The sequence below is a fragment of the Cygnus olor genome, chromosome 7, assembly GCF_009769625.2.
Source record: "Cygnus olor isolate bCygOlo1 chromosome 7, bCygOlo1.pri.v2, whole genome shotgun sequence".
Taxonomy (NCBI): domain Eukaryota; kingdom Metazoa; phylum Chordata; class Aves; order Anseriformes; family Anatidae; genus Cygnus; species Cygnus olor.
This window is the reverse complement of record NC_049175.1, coordinates 22,312,166-22,331,072: the sequence shown is the minus strand read 5'-3', so window position 1 is coordinate 22,331,072 and position 18,907 is coordinate 22,312,166. Positions and strand designations below refer to the sequence as shown.

The 18,907-nt window shown below is 35.0% G+C and overlaps 1 long non-coding RNA gene across 4 annotated transcripts in view; it reads right to left on the bottom strand.

The window, feature by feature from the left end:
• LOC121073368 overlaps window positions 1–18,907 on the bottom strand; it is a 95,164-nt gene that overhangs the window by 20,885 nt on the left and 55,372 nt on the right. For 3 of the 4 annotated variants that reach the window (XR_005821651.1, XR_005821649.1, XR_005821652.1), the window contains 3 exons: window positions 14,234–14,390; window positions 7,485–7,547; window positions 3,050–3,346 (listed from right to left, as the gene is read on the bottom strand). This is a non-coding gene — a long non-coding RNA (uncharacterized LOC121073368). The remainder of the gene's footprint in view (window positions 1–3,049; window positions 3,347–7,484; window positions 7,548–14,233; window positions 14,391–18,907) is intronic. The other variant, XR_005821650.1, reaches the window with a different exon arrangement.

Sequence of the window (18,907 nt, the reverse complement as noted above, 5' to 3'; positions counted from 1 at the left end):
AGCCTGCTCTGTTCTGCTTCCTTTTTCATTATAGCTGATGTTTCATTTTAACATATAGATTTGAAACTCACTTTATGTTTTAATGGAATGCTCTGGGCCAAATTGATCCCCAGTGTAACGTTGCATGTGCATGTCAGACAATTATTACTATTTTTAATGGCATGAGTTTGGGGTGGCTGCATTATTCATGTGGGGCATATTGTTAAGAAGGTCATTAAGGTCATTGCAAGAATTTAAAATACTTCCGCAGTTCAGAAATGTACTTTTTACATACATACTTTTAAAATGTATGCTTACTAGCTTTTTTTTTTTAATTATTATTATTGATGAGTACTAATACTATTTATTTCACCCTCTGTCTATAAGATCAAATTTCATTAGCTACTATTTGCAGGCTTGGAATGACTACAATAAGCCTTAAATTAGAAAATCTCAAAAGAAAATTCCAGTGTTGTAGCAGATTCTCACTCTCTTAGAAGATTAATGGAGCAGACTTGTAGTACATTTTCTGTATCCTGTGGCTATTCATTTAACGTATTCATTATGCCAGACACCATGTTATGTTTGAGCATTTTCAAGAACCTGATCTATTTTTTTTTTATTTTTAGCACCAAAGCTCTGAATTATCTTCATTATGAAAGTATTGTTAGGTTGTGCAGGGCTGTCTATAAGAATTACTTGAAAGAGTTCATTATATTTCTGACATAATTTATAACACTAGCCTGGAGTTATGTTTTATCTGTTGTGGTGACTCTATGCCCTTTTTTTCTCACAGCTCCTGCCATAGGGGATGCAGCCAAGGTAAAATGGCACTACATCTATATTGCTAATAAGTAATTTCTACTCCTCTTAAAGTTGTTTTTCAGCTGTGAACTGGAGAAACACAAATAGGTCTTGTAACTTACATTATTGTCTAGACCATCCACAGGCAGCTCCCAGTATTTGGGATGCAGAGACATGGTATGGAAATTTATCCCAGAATTTTATAAACTACCAACTGAATAGTATGAATGCTTACTTTGACTGGAGGTGTATAGAAAATGTCCTTCATTTTTACATAGCAGCATCATATGACTTTGCCTTGACCAAGGGCTGTGTGATTCAGTATAACTAGTCATAGTCAACAGGACACTGCAGACAAGGCCTAAACAAAATGAACCATGGCTGACATGGCACTGCAAGTAGGATCTGAGTGTAATGAGCCTTGGTGTGGGCCACAGATTGACAACTGACAGGAGAACAGTACCTGAGACTGCTGGAAGTTTGTACTGCAATCTGATTGGCAGCTTGTGCCAACATCCAGCTATAAAGAAGACACTTGGCAGTAAAAGCTGCGGTTGGGGGGAACATTGTTATGGGGACATCCAACATTGTGTTGAAGAAGAGTACCTGAGGTGAAATTTTTATGTGTTGGTGCCGAGCCTCTGACCAAGAGCCTGACACTGTGCCTGCTCAGAAGGAGTATCACATTCCCCTGCTCTTGACCATGCTGCCTCACTGGGCTGGTAATTGGGGTTGGTTTCAATTAGTTGTGTGTTTGTGTATTTGCATGAAAAGCTTTTTCTGACACAGTCTATTCATTGCTTATTGCAATTAAATTGACCTTAGCTCTGTCACAATGTATAGTGTTTCTTTTCCCTCGGTGACATCATTCAATTCTTGTTTGCAGTATTCAGGGATGAACATATTATTTAGGTATTGGTCACTTTTAAGAAGCACTGAGTATCCCTTGCCTTGAACAGCTCAAATCAAGTTAAGTAAGAATACTATGGCCTATATAAAGTACAAGCACTCTAAGTAGAGCTGGAGAAACCTGAGTTATCTTATATGGTTTGCAAGCATTTTGTGACATACAGATACAACAGTGTTTGGAAAAGGTAACTTCAAGCAGGAAAGTTTTGAAAACTCCTAGTAACAGACATAAGGCTATGTTTCATATGCTTAGAGAACTGGAGCAAATAGTAGTAACACTGTATTGCCAGAGAGCAGACTTCATTTATTCTGCTTTGAAAATTCTACTTGCTTTCAAAGTATCCAGAGGTAGCTAACCAAATCCTCTGCAATCAGGAAAAAAAGCCCCTGCTGATCTTGCTTTTCAAGAAATTATCCTGTGTAAATTATTGAAAAGATGAGTCACTATTTCCACAATTTCCTGTAAACACACGTATATTTCATGAGATTCTGTGGGAGAGGAATATTTTAGAAGCATAAGGCCATAAACTTATAATTAACTTCTGTACTGTAGAAATATCTGGCACACGTGGGTCAAAAAAAATCATTTTTGAACTAAAGGTTTATATTTTCAAGAAAAATATCAACTTTTTTTTTATTGCATAGCATTATATTCTGACCATCCATTCTTTAGCTGTGCTTTTTTCAGCAGATTTTCATCATGCTTGCTAGTGTTAGAATAGAATATACCAAGACCAATTTGTTAACTAAATCCCTTCTTCCTCCTTTATTCTTTTTTTTTTTTTACTGTCCCCTGCATGTTCTTAATATTAATTATGAAAAACCTAAAGAGTGTTTCTTGCAAAAATTTCAACTCAAGAATTCAGCAGTGCCCTTTTATATCTAGACGCTGATTTAAGAGCCAACACAGATAAGAGCATAAGATAGTATGCTGTTCTAGCACATTAAAAGGTCAAATTTAAATGAGTTCAATATTGAGATACTGTTCTTCATCTCAGGAAGTAACCAGTTATGAACTCAAGTTAAATATATATGCCATTTCAGAAAAAAATCATGTGAGTTATATTGATGAATTTACGCCATAATTATGCCAGTATTAACAAATACTTAACATCTGACTCCTAATCAGTCATACAAGATTTAAGAAATATTTAAGGTTTGCAAAACAAAATTATGTATTAATGTTTGGACTTCTTTCTTCTAACGTAAAGGTTTGCTGTGTGTGGAACAGTATTTCCCAAACTATTTAGTCCAAAGGACATTCCTGTTCTCCTCATGCAGAGTAACTTTTACCTTGTTCTGATCACTTATGTTGTTTTTAACAGTTAAGAGATACTGAAAGAAGTCTGATAATTACCTTCAGTGCTTCTGTTGTGGGCAAGGTCTGACTGTGAACATTGCATTCAGGAGCTATTTTCTTTTTCTTAAATTTCTTCATGTGAGGTATCTGCATTAGATACAAGGCCGGCAGAATACAGGATCCAGGTGGAGCCTTTTCAAGAGCTTTTTCTTCACTGTTGCTGAGATCATTTATCTGTGTGGCAATGTCCTATTCAGATCTTGCAATGGGATCCATTTTGACTATGGAAGTTCACAGTAACATCAGCATGTCTCTCTAGAAGTCATTCTTCACGAAGGAATGAGTTCTGTATACCTAAAGTCATATATTAAAAAACAAACAAATATATTTTACTCTTCTGCAAACCACCGTCTGTGTGTATACATGTATTTGTGTGTGTTTATGTATATATATATGTATACACATATACACACATCAAGTCAGATGAAATATAAATAAAGTGAATAGGGGCTCTAAGCATTGTTTCAACCTGTTTATTCTGAACAGCTGTATTGTGCTTCAGTGGAATCTGTTGGACTTTTGCCATTGACTTCAAAGGAATCAGATTCAGGCCACTAAAAACACCAATTTTTATAAGCCAATAATATTTTAAAAGCCTGGCTTTGAAAGTCATGATATAAAGCTCAGAGCTTACTCTCCCCTATGTAGAAATAACCTGTAGGGGGGAGAATGGGACCTTTAGATAATTAACTATTTGGTAATTCTTAAGCTGCTCAATAGTGCTTTTTATCTTCAAAGTGCTTTTTAAACATTAACTAAGTAATCCTCTCAATCCTCTGAAGTAAATAATTTGATATTTTATATCCTGGTGAAGAACTGCTATAAATTAACAGGAAGTGCTGAAAATAGTACTTTCATTTACTTTTTTTTTTTTTTTTAAGTAGGAAAATGAAAAAAATGCAAAAATCTCAGGCTGTGAATCTGCATTCCTTTGGTACTTACTCCATTTCAACAGTTACTGATCCAAAGCAAAAATATAATCTGTATGACTTTGTCCATTGCCAGAGATAGGAAACCTACTACAGAAAGCAGCTGCCTCGGAATTCCACAACTCTTTCAAACAATCATACCCTCTCTTAAGTGAACTTTTCTGGCACGTGCTTCAAGTAGACTTCACTGTCATAGAATCATTTAAGTTAGAAAAGACCTTCAAGATCATCCTGATTTGTGGAAAGATGGTTTGACTGTAAACTCTCAATGCAGAGGAAATTTAGTGTAGATAACTGAGAAGTAGTACAGCTGCGAAAAAAATAAATGAACAGATACAAACAGAACATTGCCACTCACAAAGAAATCCTGTGGCTATGAAACACAGTTCAATGAAAATATCAGCTACATGCTCAATAGCATTAAAAATATAAATAAATGCAATACTATGAATGATTAGGAAAGGTTCACTTGGGCTTCATTTTCAGTATATATTTTAGTTGATAATCTATTAATTCCTATATATTTACAGTTATGTACATAAGTAGACTGGAGAATAAATGTCTCATAAGCTTTCAGGTTTTGGTGTTTTCTTAGCGTGTGAATTAAGCATGTTTTCTACAATGTTTTTCCAGTAAACTATATTTCTCTAACAATTGACAGCCTATGACCCACACCAAAGCCCTCCCAGATTTATGATTGTGTTAAAAAAGACTGAGAAACAAGGTAAGCCAACAGATACATCAACAGATAACATCATCCAACAGGTATATTTGCACTGGAGATCAGTAACACTAACTTAACTAACTTTACAATCTCCTACAAAATGCTGAACACAATACCAAAACACTAGCTAATAGAGTTCTGATTGGTATTAGTGGCCATGAAAAAATGAAAATCTGAATGAGATAACTAGAAACACTTATGATAGTTATATCAGGAAAGATGTGAATTTACTTTATGATATGAATTTTTACATATTTTTACATATTTTAAATTATTTAGAAAGTTTATTCTGATAAAGAGTAAGATATTTTTCCTTTCTGCTGATTACTGAGGAAAAATGTCAAAGAACATCTTTTCCCATGGTAATATGACAAAAGTTTCCACATTTTGAAGAAAAAGGATCTTGATCAGAAACAAAGAAACAAAGAAACAACCAAACAAAAAAAAAGTGGAAGGAAAGAAATGCCACAGTCTAAGCCCATTCTTTTCTCTTCAGGGACTCAGAAGAGTCCTTCAAATCTTTCTTTCACCACAGCTTCAGACAGCAACAGAATCTACACTGCAGGTTAATGACACCAGTCCTGCTTTGTCCTAAATATCCAAAATGAGTGTGCCCTAAAATGCTTATAGGAACTTTTGACACAAATAAGTGTTATGCAACATAAACACATGAAGAGTCCTTACAAGAAGATGCAGACTTTATATGATTTGGGGATGTCCTTCACTGCATGTTCATGTAGAGGCATCATTCTTTGTGTTCTCATAGCTCCAACTCCCTGTTTGAGCTAACATTGGTCTTTTCCAACCTTAATGATTCTATGATTTGTATAAATATCAATATTCATTCTGTTTGAGTACTCAAGATGCTCTAGGCAGCGCTGTCAAATGTTTTTCTTTTTCATTTTTTTGTTCAGTCCAAGGATAATGTAAAACCTCAAAAAGATCCAAGAATTATATTTTTGAAAAAAAATAAGTTATTTTTTGTCATATAAAAAGTTGAACTGTTAATAATTCCATGTCTCTTCTCTTTGTCCCTCTTTGCAGCTATGTATGTAGGATTTTTTTCAGGATCTATTTTCATGATCTACTGTTATGTATATAGTTTTCCTTAAAGCTGTCATTTTTAATTCAACATTTATTGCTATTTCGACATACAGTTTTCACCAAAACCTAGTTTCCCAACGTTATAGTTCTAGTAAATGAAACAATATTTGGACTAAGATATCAAAAACCTGTGGACATTTTAGTAGAAATATAAAGCACCCCACCTACCTAAAATCCTACAAAATGAAAGCAGTTTAAACATTAATGGTAGGAAATGTCTTATGTCTTTTCCCTGAAGATTAAATTGTTAGCAATTGTAATTAATAACAAGTAAGATTCTAATTAAATGTTAGCTAGTAAAAGGAGAACTATTAAAAAGGTTCAGCACACATGTAGAGTTTATCCACAGTTTATTTTCTATTCCACAGTTGGTTTACAAGCTAATTTTCCTCAGATTCTAAGTGTTCTAAAAGAAAGAACAGAATGAAGAATTTCTTAGAGGCTGTTGTTCCTCTCAGTCTGCTGATCTAAATCTTACTGCGGAACCTAGTTACTGTACTCTTAAAGGCTGCACTATTTGAAAGTTTTAGCTATTAAATTTTTCATCGCTAATACACATTTAAGGAATGTTTGCCAATTGATAAAACTGTTAAAAATATATCTTAGAACTTCAGAGCACTGAGAATCAAGGTTTTGAAAACGTTCAGCCATAGAGTATTTATACATATATATATATCTATATATAAACAGAATTAAACATAAATAAACAATATGAATAGTATTAAATCCACAAATTCAAATAACTGAATTTTGAAACAAGAAGAAATCTGAAAACAAACAAACAAACAAAAAACTTAGCAAACTGTCTCATGTCACCTGGAATAATTTGATTTTGGGAGAGAAGTATACTTCCTAAACTGTTGGAGACAGGAAAGTATTTTAATATACTTGGGTTTGAGATATGTATGTCAGTTCAAACCTTCCACATATACATCAAAGACAAATACAACTAATGAAATATTCTGTTCAAAAAGGCAACAGGAGTAGTTAGAGAGTGGTCTAAAAATCAAAAAGAAAAATATTAATGTATAAATAGTAGATATGCTGCATGTCAAAAAGCCAGTTAATGCTTGACATGCTTAACAAAAAAACCCTTTCACTTTGAACTACCGTTTCACTCTCCCCTTGAAACTACTATTTGAAGCATCTGACACTGCCTGCTGTGAGAGTTATGACACTGAAGTAAAAGGACTCACCAGTACAGTTACTGTTAATTTCTGCTGCCCAAAATTAGCATTCCCACTGGCCTTGAAAAAGTTCAGATCTTGACCAAAACAGTAACATTAGGGACGACAACTCCCCCCTCATACCTCCTATTTATAGATATCCCCTCACAAGAAAAAGTGTGTATTTATACACGTTTTTATTTAATATAGTGTACTCTTTACACAGTACATTTATACTGTAGCAATGAGAGCTGAGGCTTAGAACTAATAGAACCAATGATAATGGTTAAAAAGAACTTGCTCAACAATTGGACAATTGATTCACCATGAAACTAATATATAAAAGACACTTTACAAGGATCTTCCATGAGGAGTGTTATAAAATATTCATGGGGTGCCTCTACATCCAGCGTGTAACTAGGATACTGTTTCTGGAGATACCATTACAGAAATATGATATTCAAAATATGAACATCTGGTAATCAAATGCATGGCAGTGTTGTACTTACTTGAGAAGCATGATTTATTCCCAAGGAAGGATATTAATTCTAAACACAGGTCTTCCAGACTTTCTGGAAGACAAAAATATGAAAGAGACAGGGGGAAAGTTGAACTGTGTGTATCAGGAGGAAAATCAGAACTGAAAAATTGCTGTAGTGAGCCTCAGAGCAACATAATGAATCAATCTGGGATTAAACTGCTAGGCAGGAAAGAGAATAAGGATAGCACTAGGGAGGTTGTACAGACCTCCAGGGCAAGACAAAACACGAGAATAAAATTCTGCTTAAAGTTGAGGTGAGAAAAAGAAGGTTAAAAAAAAAAAAACAAACAACAAAACACAGTAAGAATTGGTCATTTCAACACTCTAATAACAAAAAAAAAAAAAAGAAAAAAAAAGAGACAGAGGAGGAGAAATATGGCAATGAAAATATAGTGAATGATTACATCTAAATTAATAAATTAGGGACACAAAGATGTGAATGTAAAGACCCTATTGCCAAACATATTTGTTTAGCATTAGCTAGCGACAAGGATAGCATTAATGCTTTTATAAAATTGAGATAATTTTGCAAAATACATTTAGTGTAAGGAATTGACAGACCTTATGTATTTCAGTACAGTAATGCAGGAAATAAAACCTTCAGAGATATGCCAGTTCTACATGAATTTATACAGGCTAGCTGGAAAAAAATGGGAAGAGAAATGCTGAGTAATGGACGTGAAAGACAAATTCTTTGTCCCTGTAAAATGGTGCGGCTCCATTAACTTTTTCATACAGTTCAAGGCAGGAAGAATCCATTAGATCATCTATTCTGACCCTGTATATCATAGGTCATTAAATTTCATTTTCAATTGTACTCGGCTCAGTAGTTTATGTTTAACATATTACACAAAAACATCTAGTCTTGATTTGAAGGCAGAGAGATGGAGAATCAGTGTCCTTGGCTTTTTGCTCTGAAGGTTAAATACCTCTGCTGCTGTGAAATTGTGCCTTATTCCTCATTTGAATTTGTTTGGCTTCAGCTTCCAGTCAGGAGTTCTTATTACAAGACATTTTTTTCTGCTAGCTTAAATAGTCTTTTAACTCTTCGTATATTTTTTATTGTTGATCTACTAGATCATAAGCAAGTCACTTCTCTTGCCTTGGAAAGCCATACAGAACAAGTTATATTTTTGTTCATGCGCCTTTATAAAGCTTTTTCTCCTGCTTTAATTGCTTTTCACATTCAGACCCCACAATACTTGCACTGGTGAAGGTAAACTTACCTCTTTATCCATATTTCTTCACCCTTTGCATATACCTTTTGGTAATCATTTTGACAGAGTATCACAGAATCACAGAATCGTCTAGGTTGGAAGAGACCTCCAAGATCATCTAGTCCAACCTCTGTCCTAACACTAACAAGTCCTCCACTAAACCATATCACTAAGGACTACATCTAAACATCTTTTAAAGACCTCCAGGGATGGCGACTCAACCACCTCCCTGGGCAGCCCATTCCAATGCCTAACAACCCTTTCAGTAAAGAAGTTCTTCCGAATATCCAACCTAAACCTCCCCTGGCGCAACTTTTGCCCATTCCCCCTTGTCCTGTCACCAGGCACGTGGGAGAATAGACCAACCCCCACCTCTCTACAGCCTCCTTTAGGTACCTATAGAGAGCGATGAGGTCTCCCCTGAGCCTCCTCTTCTCCAGGCTAAACAACCCCATCTCCCTCAGCCGCTCCTCGGAAGACTTGTTCTCCAGACCCCACACCAGCTTTGTCGCCCTTCTCTGGACTCTCTCGAGCACCTCCATGTCCTTCTTGTAGCGAGGGGCCCAAAACTGAACACAGTACTCAAGGTGCGGCCTCACCAGAGCCGAGTACAGGGGGACAATCACCTCCCTAGACCTGCTGGCCACACTGCTTCTTATGCGAGCCAGAATGCTGTTGGCCTTCTTGGCTACCTGAGCACACTGCTGGCTCATATTCAGCTGCCTATCAACCAGTACTCCCAGGTCCTTCTCGGCCAGGCAGCTTTCCAACCATCATACTGACTCCAGCTTGAGCTGCATGCATATCTACTGTGGTTTTTTGAGGCAACAAAGCTCAGAGTTTTAAGTGGTGTACACTTCCTATATAATTAATATACAGAGATAGGTTCCTTTAGAAGCCAAACAATATTTTACCTCATTTACCACAGTGAGAAGACATAGGGACTGAGGTCCTTATTTGGAAACTTTTTGGTATGAATAAAACACTGCAGGACTGAAGATACACACAGAGATGATTCAGCTCTCTAAAATGTACCTGGAATTTTGTTATCTTTTCTGGTAATTTCTGCAGCCACTAGGGAGAAAAAGCAAGTTCTTCTAATCTTGTTATCTGATTCTTCTCCTGCTCTGTCTGCTCTCCACCATTTCTTCTGTATTTCATACAGAAGCTGTCTGCAAATTCTTGGAAACAGGATGTCTGTACTATTTGGTGGGGAGTTCAACAAAAATTCAGAACACTTAGTTAACCTCCTCCTTCTTGTCAATCTGTCATTGTTTCCTCTTCACCTGTACTACTAATGAAAGTTTCAGGTGCAAGGGTAAAAAACACAACCCAAGCCTTTACCTATCTTTATATGCATGCTTATTTCTTACTTCCAAACCACTTCTGCAACCAAGCACTCACACTTCAACAAAAGCACTAATGTTGCTTCAGCACTTAACATAAAATATTACAGTCCGTCAATGCAGTCTACAACAAAAATTGGTGTTCCATAAACAGAACTTGTAGAGCAGGCTGATTCTGTATACACCATTTATTTCTACTGATGACTTTCCATAACTCACTTCCAGGTCTGTTTTGCTCCATCACTCCTGAGTTATGAGGACACCTATAACTCATGGAAATAAATGATATATCACAAGTTCTCTTTTTGTAAAACATTGTGTTAAATATATTAACTTGTATCGTTTGGATTTTTTCCTCAGAAGAGGATATAAATTTAATACATAACAACACATTAATTTTTTTGTAGACTGGGTTAAAGTAACAATAAGGCATCTCCTCTGCTCCTATTTCTATCACCAAACATGTAAATAAATATTTATGTAAATAAATATGTAAATAAATATTAGACTGTAATTTTAGATTTTTACAATATTGAACTCCAAAGGAATGTACATCAAGAAATCTCTTATCGAACTGGAAAAAAATTGCTACCTGAAGCATTTTTCCTAAACAACCTTGAATAGAATAGAATAGAATAGAATAGAATAGAATAGAACAGAACAGAACAGAACAGTTCAATTGGAAGGGATCTTCAAGATATCTATTCCAACTGCCTGACTACTTCAGGGCTATCCAAAAGTTAAAGCATGAGGGCACTGTCCAAATGCCTCTGGAACACTCTTCTTATGTTCTGGTTTTGTCATCTAGAGTATTTTCCTCCTCCTCTTAGGCACCAAACTAAATGGTACTGGAAAATGAATAAAGCAAAAAGCCAGTCCATTTTGTGATTTCCCCTGCACCATCTTGGTTGATCAGAGGCTATTTATTTATTTATTTAGAGACACTATTAAATGTGCCAAACACTATTAGGTTGCCATCTCATAAACGAAATGACATGGTATTTACATGCCCTGCAACTAACCTTTGGTCCTACCCAGGCAAAAATTTGAATTTTCTAATAAATCTGTTACAGCAATGAGACCAGATGGCTCAGGTCAAGATGTTGATCTTGAACGGCATTTATGATCCTGGGTCACTTTCTGTTGTCTCATAATTCAACTCAAGTAACCTCTGGATGACCACAATTTCTGAGTGCCAACATAACAGGAAGATTGATGAGAGTAAGAAGGATAGGTAAGTACTGTGCCTGTATGGTGGGTGTTCCTTTTGGTTTTTCCCATTGCAGGATCCCAGTTCAACAGCCAACCCACAATTCACAAAGGGTGCACAGCAATGTAGGTAACAGGGAAATAGTCTGTCTCAGAGTTTTAAAAACTTATTTAATGATAAAGATTGACCTCCGAATCCTCGTAACTCTATCTATAAAACCCTACGTAGCTGACCTCAGCTGATGTGATAGTGAAAGGAAAAATAGGATGGTGCTGAGGTGATTTCCGTCCAAATCAGATCTTATAAATAAAATTTCTTGAGGAATAGTCTCTGCAAATTTATCCAGTGAAGATGAGAGAAAAGAGTTGTACTACTACTATTTTTTATTATTTTTTAAAAAAGACCCTTTATTTGAGAAGACAGTATATTTGTCTAAATATTTAGGCAAAGTACTAGATAAAACATCAAGAATAACACAAACTAAAATTGCAGATAATTATAAAATGAACTTGCTTATTCTCAAATTTACAAATACATTGAAAATCTTATTTTTTCCTTAAAATGATTATCAGAATAAATTAAGTAGCTTTATTATAATGATACTGCAACTGATTCTATAAAGTTATTCATTTTTGTGAAATAACAGTTTTTAATTGCTTTACAAATATTAAGTATTACTTAAAGACTGTTTTTCAAAGACTGTCATTAATAATGGCACAGAGCATCATTATATAGTGCTAAAGCTCTCACTTTTTTTTCTTTTTGTCCTTGATTTCATAGTAGATTTTTGAAGGGTGCTTAGACATTGTTGATTTCTTTCTGTTGGAGAAAAGATTCACTGGTAGTCTACACAAAGCCAGCTAAAAACTGTAAGATGTAAACCATGAGTTTTGGTCACATTTCTAGTTCTTTTCCTAAATAAATTTCTTGATTAGCATTGCTTAGAGCAGTTAGTGAGTTATCTGAAGAATTCTGAAGGCAAGTACTAGAAACATTAACTTGGTGAAATAGAAAAGTATCATTTTCATTGTGCTAGTATTCCTCTCTTGAGAGAAGAATCAGGAATAATGGGCTTCTGTCTTTCAGCAAAGAATGCAGCTCTGGACAGAGTAGAGGCTTTCACTCATGGGACAAAAGTCTATTTTTGTTACGTATACTTGCAGCCAGATTTCATTCCACACACTAACCTCTCTGTAAACAGAAAAGCAATTATTCTCACTGGAGGAAAAGGATTTGGGGGTAATGTTTCTGCTGATTTACTGGGGGTATAAACTGCATGTGTTTACATCTTTAGCATGCATGGAACATTTCTGGGTGACCATGGTGCGGGGAGGACAATGCAGGTGGCACTTCTGTGATGCCCAATCATGTAAGCTGCCTTGTCAGCTATTGTAAGTTGTGTAGGCTGTTTCATAGCCTGTGAAAGTTGTAGACAAAAGGGCAAGTAGCTGACTTTTGAATTCACTCCTTGCCCTTTCCTTTCTCCTCCTTTTTCTCCCCATTTGAACTGTAAAGCATTTGATCTATGGTTCATGTACCTTTTGAGGCTGTTTCACCATACAAAACATAAAATTTCATGACAATCAGAAGAGAGCCACAAGTTTCTTTTTAAATACTGGAAAACACCCCCTTTTATTCTTATGATTTGGGTCAGATGTCACCTACATTTTTCCACATAATTAGCAATAAGAGATAGCATTGAAAAACTAAGTAGGTAGGAAGTATTTCAGACGATGCCTCTAAGGGATAGCAATAATTTAATAAAGGATAACTAGCATAGTACAGCACAGGGAAAATTCTACCCATCTAACTTTGTGGATATTATAGTGGAACTTACAGATTTTAACAGCAGATGACATTACTTATTTATATATTTTTTTAGAAAGCCTTTGATGAAGTTCCTAATGACAGACACCTATTAACTATAGAGTTCTAGAGTCAGACACCGAGAATCCATTAGTAATCTAATTAAAACATACTAAAACACCAAGTGATTTAGCTCACTGGACAGAGTTCTTGTTCCAGTAAGGTCAATCTTCAAGACTCTTTTTAAAGCAAACATACAAAAACAGAAGGAATTTTTCCTCACCTAAATTTGGTCATAGTTAAAACAGGCTTAGTTCATTGCCTAGAATTCCTCTGTAGGTATCTAAGATGAAAGGGATGAACCTTCTGGCAGCTCCTATTTGTCTCTAATGATTATCGTGTGAGTCTTGGTGACTAGCAGAGTGACAAATAACTTCTGATGGCTGAATTAAATCAGACAATGAATCCAGGGTTGCAAACTCTTCCTTAAATAAATACTCCTCAGTTATTCAACAGTCAATTAGTCAAATTAGAATCAATGATATAGGAAATCAATAGGGATAGTTGTTTGTATAACCATCTGCCACCTTCACATTCGGGGATGCGTATGACACTAGTTCAAAAAAAAATGCACATACTGCAAGATGCAATTGAATTTAAGTGGAATTATTTAGGTGAACAAACAGTATAGTTTACATTTATCAAAGTAGACCATATTCCACTAATACTTGAATACATCTGAATTTAAAGGAAGTAAGCATACTCCCCTCTTGTTACACAAAAATATATTTGCTTTCAAGGAATAGGTGCTTCTAGGAAGAAAATAATTTGTTTATTCCTTTCTTTTCTGAAGAAAGGAATAAACAAAATAATTGTATCACAGTTGTAAGAAACAACATCTCAATGTTTTCTGTGATCACATATAATAAGCACAGAAGAAAAATTATCTTGGGCCACAGTTTACATAGTGCTTTATAGGTCACCCTGGGCAGTACAGTGCAAATAAATTCTGATTCTAGAACATCTCATCTTGAATAATCTACCAGGTTTTGACCAATCTAAAATTTGTTTTTAAAAAAGCTAGATTGCAAAAAAAGAAAAAAAATATATTGAACTGAGATCATAAACATATACATACTCTTCAGAAAATTGGAATCCTTTATGGAAAGTACAAACAGCAACTACATGCGAAGTTGTGCAAATTACTGGTTTTCACTGCAGGGAAAGAAACTGATTTTCAGAATCCTTATGTAAAAATAATTATTGTTACTGTCCATTTTGTCTTTAACTTGAATCTGAAAAAAAAAAAAAAAAAAGAAGAAAGAAGGTAAGTACCACAATACAGAGAACAGACAGAACATCCTAATCTCAGAGAGACACATGATTTCTTCTGTGATCCATATTCACTGGTGGATGACGTCTATACCATCTCATGAAAATGGTTTGATTCTATTGATAAATTTACTAATCATTGATGACAGTAGTATTTTAAAATTTGTCAGAGGAAAAAACGATAACCATCCTGGAAGTGTATGTTGAAAACTTGCAGTTTCATATAGTATCACAAGAAATTGAGACATACGAAGTTATATTTAGAATGAAAAGATGATCCAAAGCCTTTCTGAATTACCAGTAGAAGATTTTGTTATCTTCAAAATTCTAATTTATTTACATGTATCCTCTTGTAATTTTTTGTTATGACAGGAAGAAAATTCAAAAGACGAGTGTTACCAGTCATGATTCAAAGATGAAGTTTACAGCTGTAAATTCAGATGTATTTCTGGAAACTTTCCTTTTACATCCCAAACTATTTCAGTTTTTTCACTCAGTTTTACTTCGCATTTCTGAATATCCAGAATTACCAAAAAGCTCACTAGGTACAATATCAGCAAAAGCAAATTTCCAAATATGCAGACCAGTCTAACGTCTAGGCAGTGATCTGACAAAACCGTCCGAACATCAACATTCTCATAGCTAAAGTAGTCCTATATGCAGTTAAGCAAATAAACCATTAGAATTCTGTGACACCTCTAATTCACTTCTGTTATTTGGTGCAGTTTCAAATTATATTGAAAAACACCTAATGGCAGGATGCTACGGAAAGGGACATCTCTGCCTGCACATTTTCCCTCCTTGGCCTAATATTCATATCACTTCTATCCAGTTTGTTCAGTTGGTGACTACACAGGGAGTAACCCTGGAACCAATTTAATAGGAAAAAAAAGCCCCCAAAACATTTGATTTCCATCAGACCTCCAAGTTGTGTGGGACGCGAGGAGAAAGGACTGTCTATTTGGGGAAGGCCTATTGATAGGTAGGTGCATGCATAAAATCCCTCCTATCATTCCTCAGATAGGATTAATCTTTCCCAGTGTTAATATTTAGATATACAAAGTGATCTGGGCATTTAAATTTTTGCTGATACCTGCCATCACCTGCTGAGCACCTTTCAACTCTTACTGAAGTCAATGCGAGATGAAGAAACTCAGTATTCCAGAAGGCAAAACTCCCACTGAGCCAAAAGCTGAGATTTGAGACTTTAGACACAGCAGGCACTCATGGACTTACAGGCTCTAGCTACTCTGATTTCATCACAAGTTTTGCCTGAGTTGCGGAGAAACAGGATGAATTGGTAAGCACATCCTCTGAGACACTGAGCACCTGCATCTCCTTGTAAACTTGAGCCATGTTGAAACACCACATATTATTTATGCTTCCTTACAACGTATACATTTGCAAACAGGAAAAAAAAAAATTGAACCCTGAATCTTTGCTGTTTGAACAGATAGGCAGGACCTGTGAAGAGGTATTTGTATGAATATCTGTGCAAACACAGGTTTACGTAGAGAGAGAAACAGGTAACGGGAAATAATGGGAAAAAAAAAGTTTTCGACTAACTTTGTTAGCAAACTAAACACATGCTGTTACTTTTATGGAAACATATCCACAAACTAATGAGATCTAGCACATTATTACACAACACCCCAAGACTGCAGACAGTTTGCAAAATAAATTAAGATGCCAAACTTACCCCCAAGGAATTTACAGTGTAATTTTAGATATGACACAGGCACAATGACAGAGAAGAAAACTGAGGACAGGAATGATAACTGTTAGATGGTGTCATGGTGTGCATGTTTTAATGATTGCTTCAGATACTTTAAATATAATATATTTATTTATATTTATAAAATTTATAAATATATAAAATTTATAAAAAATATATTTATAAAATAAATATAATCATGTCCTTTCTCCTCTAGCTCTTTTAATCCTGACCCTCATCTTTTACTGACACTGTTCATTCAGTATGCACATACAACTGAAATAGAATGTTTTTGCTGTATATACTCAAACTGGTGAGCCAATTGTCTTCAGACTCATTATTGTTTTGATGTCCGGTTGTTTTTCTTTCAAAATTAGAACTCCAACATCAGCACATCACTAATATAATTACTAAGGAAAACTAGAGAAAAGTTTAGCATATAGATGCACTAAGTAGGGTTTAAAAACTCTGACTGCATAACATAGGATTCACAACAAATATTTTAGTCACTATCAATTTTCAAAACATTTAAAGATTGGCATTATTAGCTCTTAAATAACAATTCAAAGAAGTTAGAAAGTCCAAAGCCATTCTAACCAAAGTCAAGGAAAACATGGAAATTCTCTGTACCACTGTAAGAGAATTTGCAAATGCTAAATGAAAATTATTACACTTCTGGTAATCTGGTAAAAACACATTATAAATAACTTAAAGGAATTAAACTTCTTGTTAGCGATTTTAATTGCAAAGACATGATTGACATTAAAATAGGAACTATTATTAGACTTGGTAGGGAGAAAAAAAAACCACCACCCAAGAACACGTACGAGAGTAGTCCTTTGAAAACAGTAGTTGCTCCTTTGCCAAAGAAGCCAGATAATCTCCTCCTAGGAAATTTCATATATTATTGTTAGGGTTTTTTTGGTTGTTTGTGAAAACACTGCTGTCCTGTTCTGAAATCTGATGCCTCTGAAAATGCTTTCAGCTAGTATCAACTATTAATCACTTGCATTAGAACTGACACTTTCTGATGAAATTCTGAAAGACAGATTTTACTTATTAACCTGGATTGCCTTAGACAATGCCTTAAGAACGGTCCATGACACTAAAGTGATATTTTGATTCAACAAGGATTTAACAAAGATACATGTTCTGTTAGTGAGTTCTGTGATTTGTATAGAACGACTTTATTTAATTAGACTTTTACTGCATTGCTTTCACGCTCTTAAAGCATTACAAATTTCAAAAGGCATAATATTTAACAATATATATAAGTAAGCTTTTAAGCAAAGGCTTGACATTTCCAACATGAGCCAACATCAGTCCCGAAAAAAAAAAAAAAAAGTCTAAAAACAATCAGACAAAAAGCTTGTAAGCTTTGCAGATCTGATGAATTTACCTTGGAAGGAGTGTTTCTGAGCCACCTGTTGAAATACTCTGGCACCCTGAAATTCTTAAAATAGCTATCATATCACCATGAAATAGTCCTAAACATGGTGCTTCCAAATCACATAGGACCTTCTAAGGCTAATTGACTCCTGGTATGTCAGTTGAAAGTTTCCAGTTGATTTATAGAACACAAATAGGAAAGTCCACTTATGTAAGCAGCTGCATTCTTTTATTTCTCTTAATATCATTATGCAGGTCTTCATATCGCAATAGAAAAGGCAAAACTACAGATAAATTTTAGGGGTAGGCGAAAGTAAAGTACAGAATCTCCTTGCAGACCAGATTCAAGAAGCAAACCAGGTAAAATATTCTCAAAGTATCTGGGTATCTAACAGGACCATTAGAAACAAAGGACAAGAATTTTTCAGACGTGCCAGTACTCCCTACCCAACACCTACCTGTGTTTTTTGAACATTTGGCAATTTATTCTCCCCCTGCAGAGACATGAAGATAACTAATATCATCATCCCACTAATAAAAGCAAAATCAAACAAATTCTAGACCTATTCAAAATCTGACTTAATTTTAGAAACCAGGCATCATAAACAATCCTATCCAGAAATGAACTACAGTTGAGAAACAAATAACAAAATTCTTATACAGCTAAGCAGTAACTACATCCAGATCCAAATTTAATAACTTCAGCCCCTTGCTTAGATAAAGACATAAATACAGGACTACTTAGAGCTGAATTGTCTATCAGAGTTTTTTATGTTGCTCCCCCACACCTCCCTGAGATCTTACTACTGAAGTACAATGCTGGCATTTGTAATTCAGATGTCAGTATCCTTTCTAGAGGACTGCACCTGTGTAGGAGTGAATATTTTCAGAAAGGCATTCTAAAATTTTCTTACTTTAAAATTCTAAGTTTCTAACATTCCCTATACTTTTAAACTGTTTGCTAGCATAAAATTAAATGGTTCAAATCAGTAATCTATCAAGTGGACTTGGCAGGTTTGGTATTTAGAAAAAAGGTTAATAGCTGAAAAAATTAATTTTAAAAGGACTTCCTTATGTATGTCAGTGAAGTAACTACTTTTCATAAAGATTTTTATTGTATACATTGTGTGATTAATCTATATTTCAGAAAAATGCATAGTAACCTACACATGTGTCCAAACATTAAAATGCATTACCAGCATACCACGGTGCATTGTAGAGCTGCTGCTTGGAGCAGCTTTAGAATATTTAATAGTGATATGTAATAATGGAATCTCTCTTGATGCAGCAGGTTGTTTCAGGCTTACAGGAGAATATTAAAGACTGTTCTTTTTAATGAACATCTATTTCCTATATTTTATGGGGGTTGTTCAGCCT